Source organism: Rousettus aegyptiacus, unplaced genomic scaffold (genome assembly GCF_014176215.1).
Source record: "Rousettus aegyptiacus isolate mRouAeg1 unplaced genomic scaffold, mRouAeg1.p scaffold_m13_p_4, whole genome shotgun sequence".
NCBI lineage: Eukaryota > Metazoa > Chordata > Mammalia > Chiroptera > Pteropodidae > Rousettus > Rousettus aegyptiacus.
Window position 1 is genome coordinate 137,298,620 of NW_023416307.1, and position 25,387 is coordinate 137,324,006.

Here is a 25,387-nt window from a genome sequence, read left to right on the forward strand (position 1 = left end):
ATGCTTATCACCATATATAGTGATATATTCATGTGTATGTTTACTTGATTAATGTGGGTCTCCTCATTCATTCTAGAGTCTACCAAAGAAAGAGCCCTATCTGTGTAGTGCTTGATACACAGGGTCCGGTTGATGATTACTTGATGAATAACCTAGTAAATAAAAGTACATCTAACAATGAATGGCACTGAAAAAAAAATTCGCTATCAAAAATGAATGTTCAGGTCTCTAACATTCAACTTTCTATCCCAGTATAAGATGAAAAATTCAAAAATTACATTGACGCATTTCAAGCCAAGCAGCCTTCCAAGCAATGGATTCAGAATTTCCCTGTCACCTTCTACTCCAAACTCCTCATATAATGGACAATTTTTTTTTTCTTTCAACATATGTCTTATTAAACCCCTTCCCTATGTGCCACAACTGGAACTATGTACTTGGGATGGAATGATGAGCAAATTAGACTTTGGCCCAAGTTCTCATGGAGTTTACAAACCAGTGAAGGAAGCAAACATTAACAAATGTAGTTGCAAATTATCGTGAAAAGATAAGCAAAATCTACAGCTAAAGATAGAGAATTACAAGGCAACCTACATAATATAATTAGCAAAGACCCCTCTGAGGAGGTAATGTGTAAGATAAAAATATTTAAGGATTTCAAAAGCCAGTGCTGGAATCATTTTTAAATGAATAAAAACACTTAAGCTTTCATCATGAAATTACAAAATCTTTTTGTGAAACATTACTGTCCAATGAGGTTAAATGAACTCTTTTATATCTAAATAATAAACATTTGTTGAGTAGAAACATTTAAAACTCTCCAGGTCTTTTAAGGTCTCCATATACAAAGTTGATTACTTAGAGAGGAAAGCAAATCGAACTCAATTGACCTTGCTGCCATCAACCTAACACATACTAGCAAATCAATTTTTGTCATGGAAGGATTTTGACATAGAGCTTATGAGTCAGCAATTTAAACTCACTGAGTAATAGAATTATGAATATGAAAGGAAGGAACAATCGAAAAGGATTGGCTTGAAAATCAACATTCTTGGGCCTCTTTGAGAAGGGAAAGTGTTATTAATCCAATGCCTACCATGTGTTAGGCACTTAACTAAGTGTTTAAACATTTGCCTTCTCATTTTATACCTGTGTGTAGTAGGTACCATTTCTATAAGGATACAGAGGTTAAGCCATTTACCTCAATACCAGATAATTAATAATTAACTAAGTTGTGACTTGAACCCAGTTCTACATGACTCCAAAGCTTCTTTCTTTTCATTTTAATATGCTGTCTCCTGTGTTCTGCAACTAGCTTACTTGACAGCCTATCTTGATCTCCGCTTTCCCATCTATAAAATGAGTGTGCTAGCTTAGATTCACTCGAATAATTCTACACCTCTGGCTTTCTGTCAATGGCTAAAGCTTTCCTTGACTCACTTGATACCTTTATAACTCTACAACCAAAAAAAAAAAAAGAACCTTTGGCCCTTTGGTCCTTAATAAACTTCAGTGCCTCTTTTATTTGGAAATATACAGCTGAGTCTGGAAATATATGGCAGTCAGGCTGCTTATCATTCTCTCCAAAATGGTGTCATTGAAGAAAATAATAAGAAGAAGATATTCATTTCACTCAGGCTCACAATATTCCTTAATGCACTCCTCTTGATTAGAATGTAGAAGCCAAATTAACTCCTTTTCTCTGTGGGAACTAGAGCTTAAACAAAAGCAGCTAGTAGAAGAAGAGTTAAATGGGTTAGAATTCTTGTTCACATATATTGGCTGGCTGACTGCTGTCTTACCTTAGCTTGAAGAGGCTAATAGGATCTTCTAAGTAAAAATAATACCTGAGAAAATTACTAAGAACCATGAAAAAACACAATTAGAAAGTAGACAGGTCGTTTTAAGAGCACCGCTGTTAGGAAAGTTTGCCAGTCAAGGACTAAACTGAACAGTTAGGGCAGGTAAGCAGTATGAAATGAAAGTTTTCTATTCCCTTGGCCACGGCTTTCAATTTTATCATTATTTGATAACACTGCTCAAATATTATCAGGAGTAAGAGTCCGAGTGCATAATGATGTGCAGATACCCAAATGAAGTTAGGTTCTTTTTTCTGGGAAAGGAACATCATCTATCATTTTCATTTCATTCACAAAATTAAGCAAAACAAAACAAATTTTCCTACCGAGGTTATATAATGATAAAAAAATATATAGCACCCAGTGCTTTGATATAATGTCCTAAATATCCAGAGCCTACACTATTTAAAGCAAAACATAAATAAATTAGGCTATTCTCTTCTGAATATTCATTTGTAAAACACAAAGGAGTCAATTTACTGACTCGAATGAACCACTTTTACATGAATTTACTTTCCTAAATAAACTAAGTCATGGCTTTCTTCAGTGACAACCAGAAAAGGGAGTTAGACTTGCATCAAATGTACATGGGAAAAGTTTTGAGAAATGGCTACTATTTGTCCAAATTAACCATATAGTTAAACTTGAAAGGATAAATAGCTCAGAGTCTAAAGCGCTCTAAGTCAAATTTGTTTAAAATTTAAGTAAATTTAAATCCATAGATTCATTCCTTGTCAAAATCTAAAAGTAGTGTCTGAATGCTTAATTCTAAACAAACTCAGTTTTCATTACATTTAACCAACATACATGATTTTTAAAATTGCATATTTGGATATCTATTTCTCTTTTTAAGAAACAGAAGGTAAAGAATAATCTGCATATGTTAACAGTACTTATAATTCTTTTTTATTTTGAAAAGGTTTGAGTACTCTACTTTCAAAAATTATAGTTTCAGCAAAAATGAGATCAATAGCCAAATCGATATTTCTTTGTAAGAAATATGAACTCACAAGCCCAGATGAATAATAACAGAGTGATTAAAAAAATTCCTTTCCACTTTATTAAAACACCATTTTTATTTTAATTACATTTTTTATTTGTCATGTAAAAAATTTTTGTGCAAACAATTAATGGCTTTCCCTAAATGCACTCCCAGATTAGAATGATGTGTATTCAATCAACTGTTCTTTTTATTTCATCTACTAGGTTACTAAAAACAAATTAAACACTAATAAAAAAATATACTCAATGCATACTTTTTATATTCTATGTGAAACAAAATAAGACAATAACAAGCATTGATGGATCAGAATAAATATTAAATGTATTCCCACTTATAGTGAAAAAAATTTTAAATGATTTGTTAACTTTTTGTTTTTCAAGTTTTGGAATTTCAATAATTGAAATAAGGCAAATATTCTTTCTTCTCTCCTCCAATTATAATGTAAGTATTCACTATGAGACAAATTATTATGTAAATTTTTTGTAGTTTTGTGTTGCGCTAAAAAATTGCAAACAAAAATGCATTATTTACCTTGGGGACATGAAACAGCAATAAAAGGAAATGGCAACTATTGCTACTTTGTGGATTGCAACCTCAGTTTTTCACCGCCAGGATCACTGATGCTTTTCAAGGACACTCAACAATAGCACAAGTCGGCTGCTTATTCATCCTATAATTCTTACTTAGACTATGAGAAAATTACATGACTAAAATATAAGTAGCTTATTTTCTTCCATTTTCATTACAAATGTTATATTTAGTATATGAGAGCATTTCTCTTCAGAACATTTTTATGTAATATGAAAGCAATGAATTGATTTTGTTCTTTAGTTTGAACAGGGGTTGACACATTTTTCTTTAAAGAACTAGATAATAAATATTTCAGGCTTTCAGTTCAGAAGGTCTCTGGCACAATGACTAACCCCATGTCATTTTAGCGCAGAGTAGTCATGGGTAAAATGTAAACAAATGGGCATAGCTATGTTCCAAAAAATTTTTGTTTATAAGGTGAATTTTGCATGGGCCATCACTTACAGATCTCTGATATAAAAGAGGGTGGGAAGTAGTAGTAGAAGTAAATTGGGGAAATATTACTTTCATTTGTCAAAATGATATTAAGAAATGCTTTATGCAGTAGATGACAATGTGCTTCAAAGTGAATTATGAGGTAAGGACTCTGGAGCCAGACCACTTCCGTTTGAATCTGAGCTCTCCCACTTGCCAGCTATATGGACCATGCCAGTTACTTTACTCTGCAATCTCATCTCATCTGGAAAATTGGGTAGGGATAGGGGAGAGGGATTGTTGTGATGATTAAGTGAACTAATACAGATAATCAACTCAGTACCCTACCTGGTAAAGAATAAGAAGATTAATTTGTATACACCATAGCTTGTCATAGGGAAAAAGAGGCCCATTCAGACTGTCCAGCTTTTCCTCATCATTAGAAAGTAAATAATAAACAAATAAATATGTAAGCACTGCCAGTTTATAAGAGATCTGTATGCTTATCATTCTAAGCTCCCCTAAAGCCATGCCCGAGGCTTATAGATCCCTGTATCCCTAGCACTAAGCTGCCATCTAACACAGAGTTAGGAAATGCAAAATGAATGAGAGAAGAAGTATGTGAATAAACCTATGCATATGAAAACTAATAGACATCCCTGGTGGCTGATGACAACAGTGACACCCAGGCCTCCAAGAGTTAACTAAAGGCAGGAGGCCTAATGAGACGGTCAGGTGGCTAACATCAGATACCTCTTAAAAATTAGAGCAAGTAGGGGTGTGAAGGACAAGGACAAATATGTATATTGTATGCAATTCAATGACACAGATAGGGTACAGCCAAGGAAGTTCAGAATCCATCTGATGACTTCCAAATGACTTTCTAGAGGGCATGGAAAGATAGGAAGGAACACTTTGAGTGATAGAGATAGAGCATGGGAATTAAGACATAAAAAGTATTCCAAGAAAGGCACAGATTACAGGGTGAACCTGGAATTAAATAACAATGTAGGAAAAAGAGTTTTTCCAGCTTCTTCAAGGTCTCCAAAGAAAAAATACAGTTGAACATTTTCTTTTCTTTTCTTTTTTGGTAGGCTCAGAACTGTCAGTGACTCCAAATACCATACTGTAGAATTATCTTTCCACATTCTTTAATCCTGCTTCTGGTCCAAATCTCAATGCTAACCCCAAACCCTAATGAATCTTAAGTGGCAAATCTTGGCTTGCTCTCACTTGTATCACTTCCTTAAGACTAGTGATTAGCCATTTATCCTGCACTGACAATTTAACTCAAATTTCCTTCAATGTTCTTTTGTAGCGAGCAGTAGAGATTCTCAGACTTAAAGGTGCACATGGTGCATCTAGGCATCTGTTCAAGTGCAGATTCTGGCTCAGAAGGTCTGGGCTGGAGCCTGAGTGTCTGTGCGTCTGACAAACTGCTGGTCCATAAGCCCCACTTTGAGGAGCAAAGGTGTAGAAAGCATTTAATTCTCATATTTTGCCTAATATCACTCTGCTCTTTTCCCGGGGGGGCGGGGGCGGGGAGAAGACTCCTCTCTGGCGCAAAGCTCAAATGGAATATTAGTGGCCATTTATACTTTCTACCTTCACTTTGTGATTGTATCTACCATTTCCCTCATTGCCTAAATGGATTTCTACAGTTAGGGATTTAGGCCAGTATCTTAGAATTTTCAAAAAGTGAAGCTATCCAACGGGGCTTTCATATACAGCTTTTGATCTTGAGAAGCTTCTTTTGCTCCTCCTCTGTTAAATTCTACCACATAACATTTTTTTTCCCTCAATTTTTCTTTTTTTAACACACTTGAAAATGTTTATGTGAGCTTATTCCCTTTTGCATATACCTATATTTAAATTAAAAAGCAGTGCCTACTTCTCATTTTAAATTATATTATTATACACAGTGAATGACAGTATAATATAAATACCTTTTAAGGTTTAATAAAATTTAAATATTCTATTGCTCTAGTAAGGAAGCACATAGAAACAAAAAGCTATATGACATAAACCTTGTTTTTTGATGAATTATTTATAGTAACAACCTGTATCTTTTGTAATACTTTTATAAACAAATAGAATGTACAATAACATGTTATATCTCTTGAATAAAGTATATTGATCGTTCCAAGATTTTAATTATTTTTAATGTATGTACCTTTAACAAATGTATTAAATTCACTTAAAAAATTTTCCTGTTTTCTTTCTCTAGCCTGAAATGCTCTTTGAAATTCTGAAGTCAAGAACACATATCCCACAAACATCTTCCTGTGTTCGCCTTGGACCAATTTCTCAGTTAATTTCCAAGTGTGTCCTTTGTTGGTTCTACCTCTTGACAGACTCCGTTCTTGGTGTTATCTATGTAACACTCTATGATGTCTTCACCCAAGTACTTTGGTTTGGCCCCCTGCCCCACCCCCATCCTTGAAAACTTTTTCTGGGACAGTTTCTGTCTTAAACCTGAGATCCTGCCAGCTGTCCATCTATTGAGTCATCTTTTCATTCATTTCTTCATATCCATTAACATTAATTGTTAGAAACCTGCTTGGTAATACATTGGTTATTGTCATTTAAGGTGTTCTAGCCAGGAGATAGCAATAACAGCTTTCCTTTACAGAAGAGAAAGGAGGTAGTGGAGGAAAGAGAGAAAGAAAAGGAAAAGGTAAAAGAAAAAAGAAATGCTGAAGACTAATTCGAGTTCATTTTCCATACGACCTTTCTATATAGACATTTCCTTTTATTCAAAAAGCTTTTCTTTTCCGATGCAAACATTTTCCTTCAAATTCGTCAAAGATTTTCTAAGACAAAAAGTTTCAAAATAAAAACCAGAAAAATGAACTTGATTTCATCAAGAAAAAAAAATTTACCCTTGAAATAAAATAGATTTTTCCACGGCCTTCAAGTTCCCACTTTATCTGGCCCTAGCCTAAATCTCCAAATGCACTGCCACTTTATCTCCACACCTTTGAGTCAACTGATCCCAACCACACTTTAAGTTTGTGTTTTCTGAGACACAATTTCATTCTCAACTCAAACCTATGCACTTGTTGAGAAGGTCTGCTTCCTTCTCAACATTTAAATTTTCTTCAAAGGTTGTCGTCAAAGTGGTCACCCTGCCCTCCTCAGCCCCACACATCAAACCATCAGTTAGACTTAACTATTTTACTCTATTTTATATTTTTTAGCACATTTTAGTAGCTGAAATTATCTTTTCTTCAATAATTAATTTTTTTTCTGCCTTGGGATATAAGCTTTTTGAAGGTAATGTCTCTATCTTACAGTTTAATTCTACATTGTCACCACCAAGAACAGTATATAGAATGTACTCAGCAAATATATAGTAACTAATTGAGTCTTAATAATTATCTCACCTTTACTGTTTCCCCTTACAGAAATGTCCCCTGGGACACAGGAGGCACTGACCTATGATTTTTACTGATGAAAATAGCCTTATAAAACCTGTGTTTGAGTTTAGGCAGGACATTATCTACCTAAACTACGTATTCTGAAGACATTATCTGCCATCGTGCCATCACCATAACTGTCAAGTTATAAGACTTCTTTCATATTTCCTTTTGGAATAACTGTCAAAAGATCTTTGGCATTAAAGATATGGTATATTTACCTCCTATAGACCATACATAAATAATTTTATTCCTAGCTTGGCTTGGTTATCACTACACTCAACTATAGTATCTTGGACATGTCTTTAATATAAGTATCTTTTAAAATATATATTATATACTATGTGCCAAAATATATTCTAAGGGCTCACATAGTCTCTCACTTAATCTTTTACTTAGGGGTTACCTACATGGCTAACTTCCAGGAACTTTCAGGGAGAACAGAGGACCATATTAATGACTGTTTTAACACACACACATATTGTTGACTTATTTCCTGGATATGTAGCTTGCTGGTATGCCATGACTAGAGTCAGTAATTAGCATACAAGTGAAAAAAGCCAAGAAAAGAGATAGGATAAAAAGAGAAAATGTAAAAAAAGACGGGGTGGTGGTGGTGATGGTGGAGATATTCCTTAAGTAACAAAGAATGTTTTCAAGGACTAAAAAGTAAACAAAGATCTACATTAAAAGGATATTATCTTAAATGCAATTAGCTGAAAGTTTTCTAAAAGCAAATTTGTGACTGACTTATTCACAAACAATTGTATGTGTGTGGTATCAATAAAAATTAGTTAAATAAATGGATAAACATAGGACATTAATTATTTGTAGGAAATTCTAGCATATATATTTTTCACCCTAGAGCAGTGGTTCTCAACCAGAAGTGATTTTAAATAATCTCCATTGGGACCTCTGGTAATGCCTGAAGACATTTCTGGTTGCTACACCCAAGTGGGTGTTACTGGCCTGAGACGCTGCTAAATACACTACAATGCACAGACCAGCCTCTTTCAACAAAGAATTATCTGGTCCAAAATGCCAATAATACTGACACTGAAAACATTTTTCCTAGAGAAAGAAGTAATAAATGATAATTTTCAAAAAAGGATAAAGTCAGGATTCTCATACAGATATAAAATGTATATGTTGTAAAGATTTTATTTAAATCAATCAATGAGGGAACCAGACAGATATTTAAAGTGGTTTAAAAGTGAATCTGTAAAACAAATATATAGATTAGGAATTTGAAATGTATGTGAAAATGAAGGCAAAACTATCTTTTCCATCTGATGGGGAGGTAATTCAACTGAAACTCTATTGGACAAGTAGAGGTTATCTACAATTTACAACATTGTAAAATAGTTTCCACTGAATGAGGTGAGAATAAAGGACTATGGTCAATGCTTAGTTTTCCATTCAGGTACACACTTTGTTTTTTTCCTAGGGAAAAAAAAAAGAAAAGGTAGAGACATCAGTTACCATCAAATCCTATCACTAGCCAAGTATATTTTGGTGACTTGTGGGTAATATTCACCAGAGAGTAAGTTAAGTCAGTATATAAACAATATTTTTACTTACCTAGTATCCTAGCATTTCAAATTGACTTATTCTAACTTAAAGATCTCCTCAAATATATCCCCTTCTCCTAGAAGGTAAACATCTAAAATGGAATTTTTTATTGGATTATGTAGTCTTCACCTCCACATCAACAAAACTCAATGTTATCAAAAATAAAATGTTACATATTTCATTATAATATAACAATGAGGATAATATAACAATGTCTCATAATAATCTATATGGAGGGCAAAGTAATGATTCATAGAAAATGATAGGCCTTGAAATAATGACTGAGACAATAAATTTAACAGACTGTTTAGAATGTCCAGCATGGGCCCCTAAGGAAGCATGGATAATTTAACTTCATACAAGTCACATATGATTTTTAATGGCTCATCATCTTAACTTCATTTATGTGTATGAACTGTTTCACCAAGGCTGGCCAAGAGTGCATTGCAATCAAGATATTAAATTCCTTTGGCTTCCTAACAGTTTTGCTGATTGAGTATGAAAATAATATCTTCAGTCAATGGTACCATATGTGTTCATTTTACTATATTTGAAAAAAATGAAAATAAAATAAGTATGCATAAAATTCTGCACTTAAAATCTTTTCTATTTCATCATCTAGTAGAAATGAACATTTTGGCTGGGATTCAAAGTTAATCTTCATTTTATTAAAAGTCTTCTTTCTTATTCTTTTTAGTTAAAGTATTGAAATCATCAAGATATTTTCACTAATCTTCAGAATGACAGCTCTACCAAAGCTATAATCAAAATTGGAGACATTTAAGTATATAAATACTAAGAGCAACATAATTAAATTACATCTGAATTTGATTGGCCAAAGAAACAGGAGTCTATATACCATAGATCAACTGATTAGGGAATAAAACAAACTCAGCAGACAGTTATCATGCTTATTTAAAGATTCTTTTACAGAGCCTTAAACCCAGACTAATCCCATCACTAATTTAAAAATTAGAATTGAATATACCATATTTGTCAGCTGAATTCTATTATCACTATTGCCATTTCTCAATTACTTAAAAATATTATATCTCACAAATATCTAGTGGTAACACATAGTAGAGAGAAATGCTTTTGCTACACTAGTGAGAGCATCCTATTAGCAAGGGACATTTTATATTGTATTCTATTTCCTTAAATGATTACTATGGCATTAATCAAAAGAAAACCTGATTAGCAAATTAAAATTTTGATTAGCTCTTTGCAGAATGAGAAAAAAATATATTAATCAAAGACTATCAGTAGGGCATAACTGGTCCCCTACTTCGACCAATACCTCCACACTGGAAGCAAGGAGATAATGGCTGTTAACACATGAGAGTTTGAGAGCCCTTTGATTGCTGTCAAACCTTTTTATTCTTCTTTAATCAAGGCAATTACAGAGTATAGCGGTTCTTCAAGGCTTATACTGTATTTATCAAGGTAAGATTGAGGTGTTTTTAAGACACAGTTCACTTATGCTGAGGTTAAAAAAAATACATCTCTCTACCAATCCTAGGGTTGTAGACCTTGCTTTCCATTTCAAAAAGTTAAAAGCCAGATTAATATTCTTCTCTGAAAAGAATATTATATTTCATCTTTGACAGTATAAATGTTTGGATCTGGGAAAAGGTAATGATGATATTTTATCAGTCTTAAAAATGACAGAAAACTCACAGCATTATATCTGGTGATGTCAAAAGTCTTTCATGTCTATGGCTATGCCACCCTGGATAAGCCTGATTCTGTCTGATCTCAGAAGCTAAGCAGGGAGACCACCTAGGAAGACCAGGTGCTGTAGGCATAAAAAATAAAATCTAAAGAATTGTAAACTGACAATGTCCTTGCAATTTGTGAGGTCAACTAAGGGTTGCCTTGCCTAAAAGAGTTTAAAAAAATAATAATAAATAATAACAACAACAATAATAAAAGAATTTCATGGCACTTCAATGTGGGTAACTTTCAATAAATTAGCATATTTATTTTCTTTAAGAATTAGGATAATTCAAATGGTGACAGTCATAATGGGTACAGACACAAAAATGAAAATTGCTTCTTTACTATGAATGAATTCAATTTTGTTTATAGTATGCAATTCAATACTTCTAGGATGTCAGTAGAGGAAGCACTAGGATCTAGTCCTTTGCATGAAAGTTCAGAATTTAAATTAGCAAGATTCATCCACCTGTAAGTAAGTATGTGCTTTAATTGCCATTGGACATTATAATTTATGCTAGCCACTTGTTATTTATACACTCGGTAAATGTTTTGACAGTGTTCTTCTTGGCATAGTAATCTCACAAAAAGGTAAAAGAATGTAACAGACAGAGGCCTGGACCAAGAAACATGAAGCCTATATCTGAGATCCATTTCTACCAACTGTTTAGCCATGTAAAGTCAGGCAAGGCATTTAAAGATACTAAGACAAATTTTGTATTTTAAAATTTATAATGATAGTGTACTTCTTGCTTATATCATAGGGCTACATTATAGATTAAATGGGAAAACGCACTAGGAAATGTTGAAAAATATCATTGTAAAAGTATGCGATTCTCCTAATCATTACCATGTATTTCGCTATTGGTGACACAAATGGCCCCAGAGTATTTTCATTTCCATTTGTTATCATCAAGCCAAAGTACCAGCCTTTGCTGCTTATGGATGGTGCTCTCATAGAATCAAAAACTACCAGAATGAGGATGTCAGGGGAAAGAAATAGAACAAAGCAAATAACAAAGGGTAAGACTTTAGCCTCCAATCCTGTTCTAAAATTTCTGCATCTGAAAATAGATTGTATGAGTAAAATAATCAGAAATAATAAGAGATCAGATATTTCGACCACATGTTGCTATCTTACTTTACATGGCTGTAAATGAAAAAGAGAAAATATAAGCACTGATTATTTAAACACAATGTCATATTTCACTGCATTTGTTTGTGTTTATTTCTTTCTATCCTTACGAAGCATGAGACATCTCAAAATTCTAACTCTAAGCAACAGATGTAATTCTTTCCACACTGAAACTATCTTAAAACTCCCCAAAACAAAGTCAAAAATAAAACAAAGACAGAACTGGGGAAAGGAGGACATGTGAAAGCATCAAGATTAGCAGTGGCGAGAGAAGCAGCACTGTGGGTCCAAGGGAACCAGGGGAATTGGGGGGGGGGGCGGGAATAAGTGACTATAAAGAGAAGTGATAACAGAGAATTTAACTAGCTCCAAGATGCTGAGCCCAGAAGAATCCCTGGATGCAACCTATACAGGGAAATGAGTATTTTTGTGGAATGTCAGGATCTGAGCTGTAGCCTAGAAAATTATAATTAAAAGCAACAGGTCCATTGAGACTGGCCCTAGATAATTCATGAATGATAAAATCATCAAATTCAAGAAAAGCAGGGGGAAGAAGAGAGTGCCAAAAGCCAAAAAAAAAAAAAAAAACAAACCCAAAATTACACATTGATTAATGATTCCTAAATAACAGTGATAAATTAATGCAACAAATATTTATTGCAAGAGTGAAGGAAACAGGAATCTCAGTTTCATGGAGCTTATAATTTCCTAAGATATAAAGAAATTAATTCCATTCACATAGCTGTTAAAGCTTAAGTATTATCAATAAGCATAGATATCTTTCAAATGCCCAGTACCTTTTGCATGTCATGTAACATGTTAATTTTAAATTCTATGGCAGATCACAAAGAAAAGTGATCCTTTAAGAGCTGTTAGATACTTGGCTAATTTTAATTTCAAAGGCATGGCTATAACTGAAAAACCTTTTTAGTTCATGTAAAACAAAGAAAAAGCAAACGTGAACCAATCATATAATCCAAACACAGCTACTTCCTACCTCAGCATGTTTGCTGTATGAATCATTTATTTTTGTGGAAAGAAATAAGAGAAAATTTAAAGTCATAATATGAGAATATCAAGTAAAGGAGAATATGAATCTGGTATGCTTAGAAAAGAAAATCCTTTCTGAGAAAGTCTATTTTAACAGACCAAAATCATTTTAGATAAAAGAGAATTTCATAATATTAAAAGGGCAGCAGGGAAAAAAAATGGCACAAAGAAGTGAGTTTGGGAAGAATAAGATGCAGAATAAAGTAAGCAGAGGAGAAAAAGTTACAGGATAAATGTTTAGGTTACTGAATAATGAGTTAAATGTTGCTGACTAAACCACTGGAAATTGGCCTTGTACAAACTGAAAAGATAGAAAAAGAGATTTCTCAACAGTGATTAAAGGTGTTTCCCTGACAAAGGAACTGAATCATTTATTTGGTTATAAAGCTAGATTTGTATCTTTATAAAAGGCATCTTCAAATACACTATCTTGTAAGTGCTTCTGAATAAGCTGCAATGTTTTCAGTGATAAAAGGCTCATCCAGCTCACCTGTATTTTCAACTTCGTGTGTCTATCTCTAAGTGGAGATACTTGACTATCACCTGACAAACATTTATTTTCTATTTAGTTGGTTGAAAAATATTATACATTGGAAAGCTGAGGGTTTTTTTAACATCATTTTTCACCTACCGAAGAACTGAGGAAAGAGTAGGAAGAATTTCCTAATTGGAAAGCAATACTTTGCTTTCATGCAAAGACTGCGTAGGCAGTCTGGCAGTTTGCTATATAATCCAAGGGACAAAACGTCCTTCAAATACATATCTAGTAAAAATGTTATCATTTAATTCTTGAAGAAGTATTTGCTGGAAATCTTATGCTAAATCATATTCTAAGCAAACTGAAGCTGCACATAAATTCAGATAGCCTGGTCACTCAGAGAAAAAAAACCCTAGATCTCAATACCTCCTCAGGGCATTTACCCTTTTAAATGCATCTCCGTTGTAAACAGATGAAATTAAGACACACTGGAAATGTTTGAAATAAGAAACTACAGTGATGTATGGGTAGCTCTAACTATAATATGTTTTGATTCAATGTATTGATTTTTTTTTTAATGTGTAGGGTACTTTCAGCATTATTATTTATCAACTTATATATAAAATCTGGCAAACATATTTTAGGTTTAAGGTCGGTTAATTGATGTTTATCTAGTGCTTCTATAATGTGTAACGTACTAACATCTGCACCCATACAAAGCAGAATGAACAAAACAAAATCTTGGTTTTAAAACATATTCATAGAAAAGGGAGCTCTGAATTCTTGAGTTATGCGGAAATAATCGTTTTGTTTTAATGATCTCCATCAACCTCATTTAAAAACATAATGGTAGATTCTTATAGCTCCAAACAATGTTGACAATAAATGATGTTTTATTGTTGGTATTATTGTTTTGTTGTTTGAAAGTATTTGAACTCTCTCAGTATCATAAAAGTAAACATCAGGGATCATTGCAAATGTGTATATAACAGGTATAGAAAATTGGTACCAATTAACTATCCCAGAACATTCCCTGAAATGTTGATTTTTCACGCACACACAACAAACATGCACACACGCACACTTGTGTATGTACAGTGCAAGTGAGTTTTTCCTAAATATGTAATTACTTTCTTATAACTTACCTATATTCTAAAAGATAAAAAATTCTTAACTACAGGTTGTAAAAAAATGGACTTAATTAAGAATACAACTGAATTTTAAGGAGTGCAATGAGGTCAGAAGAATTAAGAGGCATATCCTTCTGCAGGTTTTCCAATCTTGGATACACTTTGAAATCACCTGACCAATATATCTGACAAATTTCTACTCAAGAGAAGTGAGTAGGGGAGGGACTTTGAGTTTTTTTTTTTCTGACAGTGCAATCCATTCAATGACATCCAGAAAATATTTTTTGAACATATTTGTGATCTCTGGCACAAAATGTAATTTGCATTACATAAGCAAAGCATGCAATTGTAAAAATATGCCCTTTCATTTAACTAAAAAAAAAAAAAAGTGAATATTTGTTGCTTCTACTTTTTGAATTCTGAATAAAGTTCTTTAAGAAGTCTCTTAAAATCACTATTTTAAAATGTTTACACTGAATGTTAGACATTTATTTGGCCCTGAGACTACATTCCACGACTGTCCAACCATTCCATGCACAGTGGCTTCCTAATTTTGAAACTATTTCCTAAGAATCTTATGAAAACAATTTTATGAACCTATAGATTCTCAACAAAGTAAGTGAAACAGGATTCACAGCCAAATAGATGTGAAAGGCCAGAAGCAAAACAGCTGGTCAGATGCTCAGGGAAGAAAGTGTGTCTAATCAGCATATGGCTGCTCCCAGGTTCAAGGGGAATTGTGGCATCACTTGTACTCTATATCCTTCTTGTTCCCAAGGCAAAAAGGACTGGTAAGGAATGAAGAGGCAAAAACAAGACACAAGACACAAATCCATATATGTGAATACTAACTATTAGTAGGAGTCTTAGAGATATGCTCATTTAACCTCATTTTAAAGGTATAGTCATAATATTACATGACCTGCACACACCTTCCATGTCCCTCTAGTCACCTCAGGCAGTCACTAGTAGTTTTTTCCAGCAGCCTCAGGTCAGCCTTATATCCCCACTATAACATTCTCAGTATGACAAATGCCTACATTGGCTTTGAGATTTCAAAGATGTATCAAACCAAAAAGAAGCAAAGTTAATACAAGCTTTATTAATGAAGAATATTCTAAGATATTCTTAAATGAAAATAGCTACATGCAGAACACTAAGTAAAAATATTGCATATATTATGTATGATGTTTTAAAATCTACTTCCATTCTCTTTACAGTATGTCCTGGATATTCATATCTTGAAATTTTTAATGATTATGTAGAATTCCACAGCATGGATTTGACAAGATTTTTCCACAAACCAATATGTATATTTTCATATGCCTTTGTAATTACGTCTTATGGATAAATAAAAAGAGAACTATCATGCTGAAATACACACATATATTTCCCAAATCCCCTACAGAAATATACCAAGAGCAAAAATGTATAAAAGCCCATTTCCTTGCATCTCTACCAAAATGTCATGTTTGTGTATGTGTTCACACCTGTCAAATTTGACAAATGATCATTCATTCGTGCTTTATTTTGCATTTATTACTGAGTTTAAATATTTTCCATATATGTGAATACTAACTATGTTTGTCTTTCACAAATCATACACTAATGACCTTTGCCCACTTTTTTTATTGGGTATTTTTTTTTCTCTTTGATTTATAAGATGCCTTCGTATGTTAAAAGATATTAACTTTTTAAAATTTATGTCGCAAACTTTGCAAAGTTTTGTTGTTTTATGCTTTGACAAATATAACTTGAAATAGAGATCCAACTCCACTCCCTCCAATATTAACTGACCATATTCCATTTTCTAAAAATCTTATCTATTCTTTTCAAAAGATTTTCTATAATATTGTAAAGTCTAATAGTTTCTAATATTTGTTTTTCTGTTATTCATATCTGTGCAGTTGGTATTTTATTTAATTTTTTGCTTCTTCCTTCTTTTCTTCCTTTCTCCTTTCCTTCCATCTCCCTGGTTTTTTCTCTTGCGTGTTCTCTCCCTCTCCCCGTCCCCCTCCCCCTCCCCATCTTCCCCCTTTCCTTCCCTTTCTTCCTCCTTCTTTCTCTCTTTTCCTTTTCTCATTTCTCTGCCTTTTGTGATATCGACGTTTACCTCCCATCTTTATTGTATCTTTCTTCTCCTTTTTTCAGTTCTTCTCTGACGTTTCTGCCAGAAATCTGCTAGTAACTCTGGGTGCTGTTCTTCATGGTCCTTCTGAAGTTCCAGTTCGGGGCAAAACACACAGAATTTTGCTACCCCATCAACCACTTCCAACAGCTGCACCACACTGAATATCCTATAGCTATGCCAATGGAATAGGTTGGAAGGGGAGAGAAAAAAACAAAATGAAAGTTTTTTGGCAAAGACCCATCCATATTAAATATTGTACCATGACAAGTTGAACGAATTCTGCCATCTAATCTACTTTTCATATGCTGAATATTTAGTTATTGAATTTAGATCAGTGTTTTGATGATTTTAGCTTTATAGAAAATTTTATTTTTTACTAATGTATAATCCTCACTTCCTCCCCTCTTCCTACTTATCCTTACTCTTCTTTGTCAAAATGGTCTACTGTTTTCTGATTTCCTTTTTTCAAATAAATTTAAATTCTTTTGGCAGTGTCTCCTCCAAAGAAATCATTGGATATTCACTGTCAATATGCTAAAAAGGTACATTGATAGGAGAAAAAATTACATGTTCTGTTACACAACAAATAATCATGAAGGCTTACCTATTTTCTGCCCTTCAGTTTTTTGTTTCTTTTTTAATCATTTAGGTCCTATTATGTCTTGATAATCTTATTTCAAGGTACATTAATTAATTTAATAGTAAATTATTAAATGAAATAATTTTCCATTTGATTTTATACTGCCATATGCAAACATTAATAATGTCCCTAGACAGCTTTAATAATTGAGTGTCCTATTAAATTTTATTTCCAATAGATCTTAGTTGCTTCATATATTATTCACAAATATAGTTTTTACTATTCATTAGAATAGTTAAAATTATTAAACCGCTTCACTGTGTTATTGCGTTACCAATAATATCTTAAATTATTTTAAATATTGTGAAGTCCAAGAGAATGGGTATCTTTGCTCTTTTTTTTCACTTCATTAGGAACACTTTCAAAACAGATGTGATGCTTTATAATGGATTTCATAATATTGAAAAAATTTTGCATTCTTAGGATTAATCCTACTTGGTAATGCACTATTACTCTTTCAGTATGCACAATTTCAATTTTAATATTTTACTTATTTATACATATGTTTATTTCGATTTTCATATGTTAAGTTGGTCAGAAATTTTCCTTCATTGGATTGCGAATTGGTTATGTTCACACAGGATAATCACATACAATGTACTCTGTTATATGCCTAAGAATATTGGATATTGAAGCTTCTCCTTTTAATTAATATCTCTACTTTTTTCCTTGAGAGCTGAGTGAATTCCCAGTGTTGGTTTCTGCTAAAGACAATGTATGTGTCCCTTCGAAATCCATATACTGAAATCCTAACTCCCAATGTGATGGTATTAGGAGGTGATAGGTCGTGAGGGTGGAGCACTCATGAATGGGATTAGTGCCCTTGTAAAGATGACTCAGAGAACTCCCTCCCCCTTCAGCCAGATAAGGTTACAGAGAGACGGGTCATCTATGAATTGGGAAGTAGGCTCTCAGCAGACACCAACTCTGGCCTTGATCTTGGACTTCCAAGCCTCCAGAACAGTGCAAAATAAACATTTGTAAGTAAGCTACTAAGTCTATGGTATTTTTCTTACAACAGCCCAATTAGGACAATTTCTAATTGACTAATTCTGCTGTATCTAATATACTTTATATCAGCTCCATTATTTCTTAACTTTATCTCTTGATGAATTAAAATATGCTTTCAAAGTTTTTTTTTTTTTTTCAAGAAGGGAATATGTAAAGTTTATCCTCTGGGCCCTAACATATATGTAGAATGTTTTTGGCCACTGTTACTTTAACATAGAAAATGCTATATATTTGGGTAGCTATATTTTCATCTACATTTCTTTAAATATTTTTTCTACATAGTCTGAAATTAACTATTGTACAATAGTCAAAAGTTTTATGTCTGTTTATAGTTAAACAGATTGTATGCTTTAATATGGATTTTTTTGTTGTTGTTAGTTCATCCTTATGGAGGATGACACTTGATTGCCCAGTCCTGGGGCTCTTAGTAGGAACTCCATGAGAGATTATGTAGAACTCTTATTGAAAGTAACATGCCTACATGTGTCAAATGAAAAATTTAGTTTTGCCTATAATTTTACATGGCCAATTTAAAAGTTTTAAAGGTTTAAAAAGATAAGGAAAGAGGTCAGATACAGGTAGAATAGTGACATAGTTTTTATTTCTATAACATTTATTTTCAAGGATATGCTAGAGTCTCATTCTTTTCCTGGGTTTTGATTTTTTTTCTTCTGACTCCCTTCTCTACTTCTACTACTTCCAAAACTCCCTGAGACCAAAATTCTATAGTAATAAAACAAGAGATAATTCTAAGAAATAGTTGCTATAATTATTCTGGTTCTAGATCTCCAAGAGAATGAGCTTTTGTATTTTCACATCCTAGGTTCTAGTTTTTGTTTCTCTCCAGACATGATGTTAATGAGTTGAACAGCATATATATACAATAGTGTGATTTATTATCTCCATAGATTTGAAGAATTACTTGGAGAAGTAAGTTAGTCGTACCATGGAACTCTCTCAGATGTGTATACTAAACTTCACTCTTTTACATAAAACTCAAATATCATTTCATCATCATTTTTACATTATAAATCCCAAAAAGCTTCCACAGAAATCCCCCCAATTTGATCTTCATTTGCATGTGTCATTATACTTTCATTACCTTGGAGAGAAAGCCCCATTGTTAGGGCTACCAGGCATCAGAAATATATTGAACCCTTTGCTTACTTTTGATTAAACTCCAACTATATCCTTGTCTCACCTCAATTAGTGGTCAAGGAATTCCTAAAATAGTCTTCCTCTCTCTCCATTAGACTTTAATGAATTATCCATATTACTTTTAGTTTAGAAAGTTCAGATATTTCTACTAACTAAACCTAATACTTTCTCCTAAGCCATCAAAATAGATTGCTCTTTGGTCAATAAAGCCCTGTCTGTAATTGTTCTTACAGGTGCATTGTAGCAGTGCCTGGGTTATACCTAGAGTAATATCTAGGCTCAATGTAAGCTGGGAATAAGTTTCACAATGATATATATGAATCTGAAGCCACGCATTATCTTTTCTGCCAAGCGAATGCTATCTGGAGATTTTCACCAAGTATTGCACAGCCTCGCTTGCCAAAGTGTGGTCCACTGTCCAGCAAAATCAACCCCAACATCAGCGTCACCTGAGACCTTTCTGCAAATGAAAATTCACAGGCCCCTTGAATTAGAAACCCTGAGGGTGGGATCCAGCAATCTGTTCCAGGTGATTCTGATGAATTCTAAAGTTTACAAACACTGGTCTAAGTATTTGTCTGGGTTCCACACATATGTGTTTATTTCACCTATGTTAAATTTTGGGTCAATGAATTTTTCTTCTCCAGATATTGGTAATTCTATCCTTTCTCAGACTGCAGCAAGCACTTGCTGATACTTTTCCCCTCCAATTTATTATATTCTCTTAGGTATCTGAAGGACTAGTGTTGGATACATACACTCAAGATCCCTTGAGGTCATTGTAAACACAAACTTGATGCTACATTATGTAATTCCACATATAAGAAACACAAGGATGGCAGGAAACCCAGAAAAAAAATGGTTCTAAAAGGAGGTGAATAGAGTTTTAGCTTCCTTACAACTTAACTCTCCTATTAGTACCTCTTTGTATAATTTCTCTCCTTGATAAGTCTCCAGTATTGTGATAGCTTTATTATATTTTCCACCAGGATCTTTCCTGTTAGGGAAATTGTGCCTGTGGTTCTATTCCTTATTCTATTATTAGGGTGTGTGTATACATATTTTTCCATTCCTTCATAATCCTAAGTGACGAGCTAAATGGATACATTGATTTAAGTAAATCCAATAAATCCAATAAAAGAAAACATGAAATTCAGGGTCAGATTTAAATATTGGGGCTGAAAATTATGAGCTGTGTCTTGATGGGTGAAATACTTAACATCTCTAAGCCTCTAATTTCTCAGTTGCAAAAAAAAAAAAAAAAGTTGATGCAAAATTCTAGATTGTTGTAAGAATTCAAAATAAATAAGTAAAACATCAAGACAGTAGGACTTTGATGCATTTTCGCTTTTGTTACAAGGTTACTAAAACCTTTAATCTGTTACCACTATTAGATCTCCTTTGTGTTTAAAAGGGACATTCAATATTCTAATCCAAAGAAGTGGGAAAATTATATACTTGGTTTCAATTACAAGACCAGAGGAATAACTATTTACCTCTGCCTATCTGCTTATATACACACTCACACACATCTTTCACTATAGGACGATAATTGGTTTCAAAACGTTTGCTTATGGCCCATTAATTTCTATTATTATTAGTGGAAAAACTTCAGTGTTCCTATTAATGAAAAAGTCATCATGCTGGTAATAACAATGACATGTATTTGGAATTAAATACCATAGATAACAATAAATTCTTTCTCTATACTTGAATAATAAACTGTAAAAGTTCCTAACCTAAACTTGGCAGTCTCTCAGAAGTGGGTAAATTACAGTAAAAATAGTATTAAAATATCCTCAATATGTTTGGATGTAATTTTTGCACAAAATAAAGGTGATATTCCAGGTAAAAAGTTTGAATTTTGATGCAAACACATAAAGTCTAAAATAGATTACGCAGTAAGTGTTCCCACACCAGGAAGAGAAATTGATGAGTCTACTTTACATGCATCCAAAGGCTGTAATCTGGCTTCAGGCCCCAATAGAGAAATACATAAAATAAAATAAAAATAAATCTTTGCAAAGTAAATATGAAAATATATTTGTGAAGACTCAAAAAGTCTCAATAAGAACATTAATAAGAAATCGCTTAAACTTAATGAAGTTTCTCTCATTAGTAGGATGATCCCAGGGCTGAACCAGGTAAAAGAAGTAGACCTGAAACCTTGCTTGGTAGAAAAACAGGAACATAAAAAAAAATGCACCACTTTTTTTTATTAGTTTGCAGATCACACAGTCTGACCTCTGATGTTTCAGGCTCATATTTAACAATTTTTCAGCCAACATTTTCTATCACCCTCTCAGCAAACCCCAAAAGCCATAACCTTTGGAAGATGTAATCAGAGAAACCTACCATCCCTGCCCCATGGTCCTCCCAATGGAGTTTCTAATCAAGGGGTACAAAGGTGAATCTTTGAAGGAGACTGACATTTAGAAATTGGAAAACGAAACAGGAGAAAGTGCATAGGAATATTCAAAGCAAAGAAGAAAAGAAATAGTAAGGTTTCATGGGAACCAATGCCAGCTATAACATTTTCAGGCCTAGGAGAAAAGTACAAGAGGACATGCGCCTATCAGATATCTAAATATCGAAACAAATCAAGCCAGTACCATATATTTTAGGCCTTTTGTTACAATATCACCTGCTTTGGGTAATAATTTCTATTTCAATTATCTATTGCCACAAACTACTCCTAAACTATGAACCTTAAACCAACTGTGTTTATTTGCTCAGGATTCTGCAATTTGGGCAGGGTCTGGCAGGGCCTGTCATTTCCCCAGCTAGGGTGATTTGAATGGTTGGAGGCTGGTGGGAATGACTTAAATAGTGTCACCGATTCAAGTCCTAGGTTCTTGCTGCTGGCCGGTTCTTCGGTTTCTGTGTCAGTTGGGGCCTCCTGGAAGAAGACCTTGAGATGGAGTTAGAATTTCAAGTGCAAATGTTTCTTGACTTATGATGGAATTACGTACTGATAAATCCATCATAAGTTGAAAATAGTAGAAGTTGAAAATGCATTTAACACACCTAACCTACTAACCATCATAATTTAGCCTAGCCTACCTTAAACATGCTCAGAACACTTATATTGGCCCACCATTTTGGTTAGTTGACCAAAATCATCTAACACCAAGAATACACTGATGAGTATCAGCTGTTTACCCTTGTGATTCTGTGACTGACCTGGAGATGTGGCTTGCTGCTGCCGCCCAGCACATATCACTAGCCCAGGAAAATATCAAAATTCAAAAGTACAGTTTCTACTAAAAGAGCATCAGTCTCACATTATTGTAAATTTGAGAAATCATTAAATTGAACTATCATAAACCAGTGATCCTCTGTAAGAGGAAAGGGTAATGCCTATGAAAGTTAAAAGGGGGAGGAAGCTGAATGGGCAGAGAATTCATTCAGACCATGGTGCAGATTCAGCACCCATAAATGGGAAGGAGGAAGGGAACTGATTGAGCAGAAAGAACTTGTGACTTCAATGCACATCAGATGAAGTCTCAGTCAACCCAATGTGGGATTCCATAGCAAAGATTGCCATCTTGTGCAGAAATGGACAGACCCTAGAATCCCCACTTTGCTCAGTCATTGGCTGGGAGCTCACTCAGAAAACCATGGCCTCATCTTGAACACTGAGGGAGAAGCTTCAGTTAGAGGCTCTCAGCTAACTGCACTCCTGACTGAATGGAAAGTTCCTTCTCAAAGGGCGTGCACCTCCAAGAGCCTCCATGTGGCCTCTCCAGGTGGATAGCTTGAGCTTCCTTCCAGCACAGTGGTCTCAGACATGGTGGTTGGCTTCTCCTGAGTGCCACTTCTGCTATTTTCTGTTGGTGAAAGCAAGCCAATGGGCCAGCCCAGATTTAATGGGAGGGGATTATACAAGAATGAAAATACCAGGACACTCAGTTCATTGAGAGTCTACAAAGTAACCATCGACACTAGAAACCCTGACAGGCCCATCCTCACACTTGCAGGGCCTGATACACAAGTAGTAATCAGGATCCTCATATCTCCCTAATTATTTATGTTTTAGATTATATTTCTGTTAAATATTGAACTAGTAGGCTACTAAAATATATTGTATTCTCCTATCTTGATGAATATAATCTCCTAAGAACCAGGTTCAAATGTGGAATTCTTATATTTCTCAGATTTTCAGAGTAGAATATTACAGTACTGGGAGACTAACTAGTCTCCAGCCCCCAAGCTGGCCGCATCCACCTCTATTGCCAACCCCAGCTTTCTCCAGTAAGTCCTATTGCACATATGTCTAATCCAGATAACATATCCCAAATCCATTCACCCACTCCTCTCTTCTCTTCAACTGAAAAAACAAAAACAAAAACAAAAAGCTGCCTTTTGGCCAGATCTCTGGCACAGTCTGTCTTTGGAAGAATGGTCTGGAGAGAGGCTCGCACAGATCTGGGAGAGATTCTAGGGACTTTATATGCAAGCAAAGTCTAGAAGGGCACAGATGTGCTATAAAAGGGCAAGATGCTTGATCTGTAAACTTCTTACCTTATAGAGGTTGGGGTCATGGCCAGAGGAGGGCTGTGTAAATGGCAAACGCCAGGGCAGAAATCTCCATTGTCTGGGCAATACTGGCCAAAGAACTATAAATTGTTAAGAGTAGTGGAGTACTGTGAGACCTGATCTCCCCCTTCCCTCTCACATCTTTCTCTGATACACCATAACGACTCAAGTGAACACATGTAGAAAAATGTGTAGCAACTGGGCATTTTCTTACATCATGTAGAAAAGTTTATAAATGTTTTTATATTTAAAAATATAAAAATATAAGTATTAAAAATGAATAGCTATGACTATCTGTATTGACACAGAAATATAATATAAAATTGCATTTCAAAAGTATGTTTAAATGTGCAATGTGTATTTTGCCCAATGTTTATAGATAGTGAAAGAAAACAAACAAACAAAATAACCTGAGCATCTGTAAATGTGTTTCTATAGCTTTGAGCACAGAGGGAATGAAGTAGTGACAGTCATCAGCCTATTAACTGATCACTACTTTTGGGGACTGGATCAGTAAAGAATGCAGGATTCAAAGAGAGAGTTTCTGAGCTTTTTCTCAGATGTGTCTCTATCACTTAATTTATTAAAGTAGACAAACTTTTCATGCCTTAAAAAAAATAAGTCATAATTTAAAGTTATGGAAAATAGAAGTTATTAAAGATAGCATTTTTTTAAAGGTTGCTAAGGTGTGTTTAAAAGACACATTGTAGTCAAAGAGAATAAAGACTTTGGAAAGGTCATCAGATTTAGTGACTTACAGATCATTGTACAATGTGATATTTGAACAGAGGAGGAGAGGTGAAAAATTGACAAAGACTTGAAAAGCAAGGGAAAAGGGAATAAAAGAAGCGCTGTGACCATCCACTGGCTCTCTTCTCTCTTAATATATTACATCAGAGCTTCCCAAGTTATTTTGTAAATAATATTAATGGACATACCTGAAATAAAAAATGAAATACAAACCAAAACAAAAAATTTTAAGTGATCAAATTTCAGTTCAGGGGATACAGTTTTCATAGCATTAAAATAATAAGAGGATCTGAGAAACAGTAAATAATTTTTTAACTCTATTGAAATATTCCTGAACATAACTTGGGTGTAGACATGATCTTTCATTTTATTTTTCCACCTAACTCATGCAACCCTAACTGCATTATGTTAGCTCTAAAAAATTTTGCAATATTCTTATGATTTTACTTAATTCTAAGAAAACATGATTTGTCAAAGGAAACATAGGCAGAGCAGTTTCACCATAATTCAAATTCTGTGAGCTTCTGTGAGGAGAAAAATAAGCTTCTATCAATAATGAACTGGCATCTCTTCTCAAATTGCTTTTAGGGTTCACTGAGTCTGTGGAAATTAAAGAGGCTGATGGTGACTTTAATAACTAATAAAACGACTAACACCTACACAGGTTTGCTGTGGAAATGACTGTTCTCTCAAGATTATACTTTATATGACAATTACAATTTAGAATATATCTACAATAACTGACAAAAAAAACAAAAAAGCAAAATTGAGGAAGTTCAAAATAACTCTTT

General features: G+C 33.9%; 1 protein-coding gene across 1 annotated transcript in view; it reads right to left on the reverse strand.

Annotated features, from left to right (window-relative positions):
* The window catches only part of ZNF385D (zinc finger protein 385D), a 721,959-nt gene that overhangs the window by 640,784 nt on the left and 55,788 nt on the right, over positions 1-25,387 (reverse strand). The gene's annotated exons all lie outside the window — the stretch shown is intronic.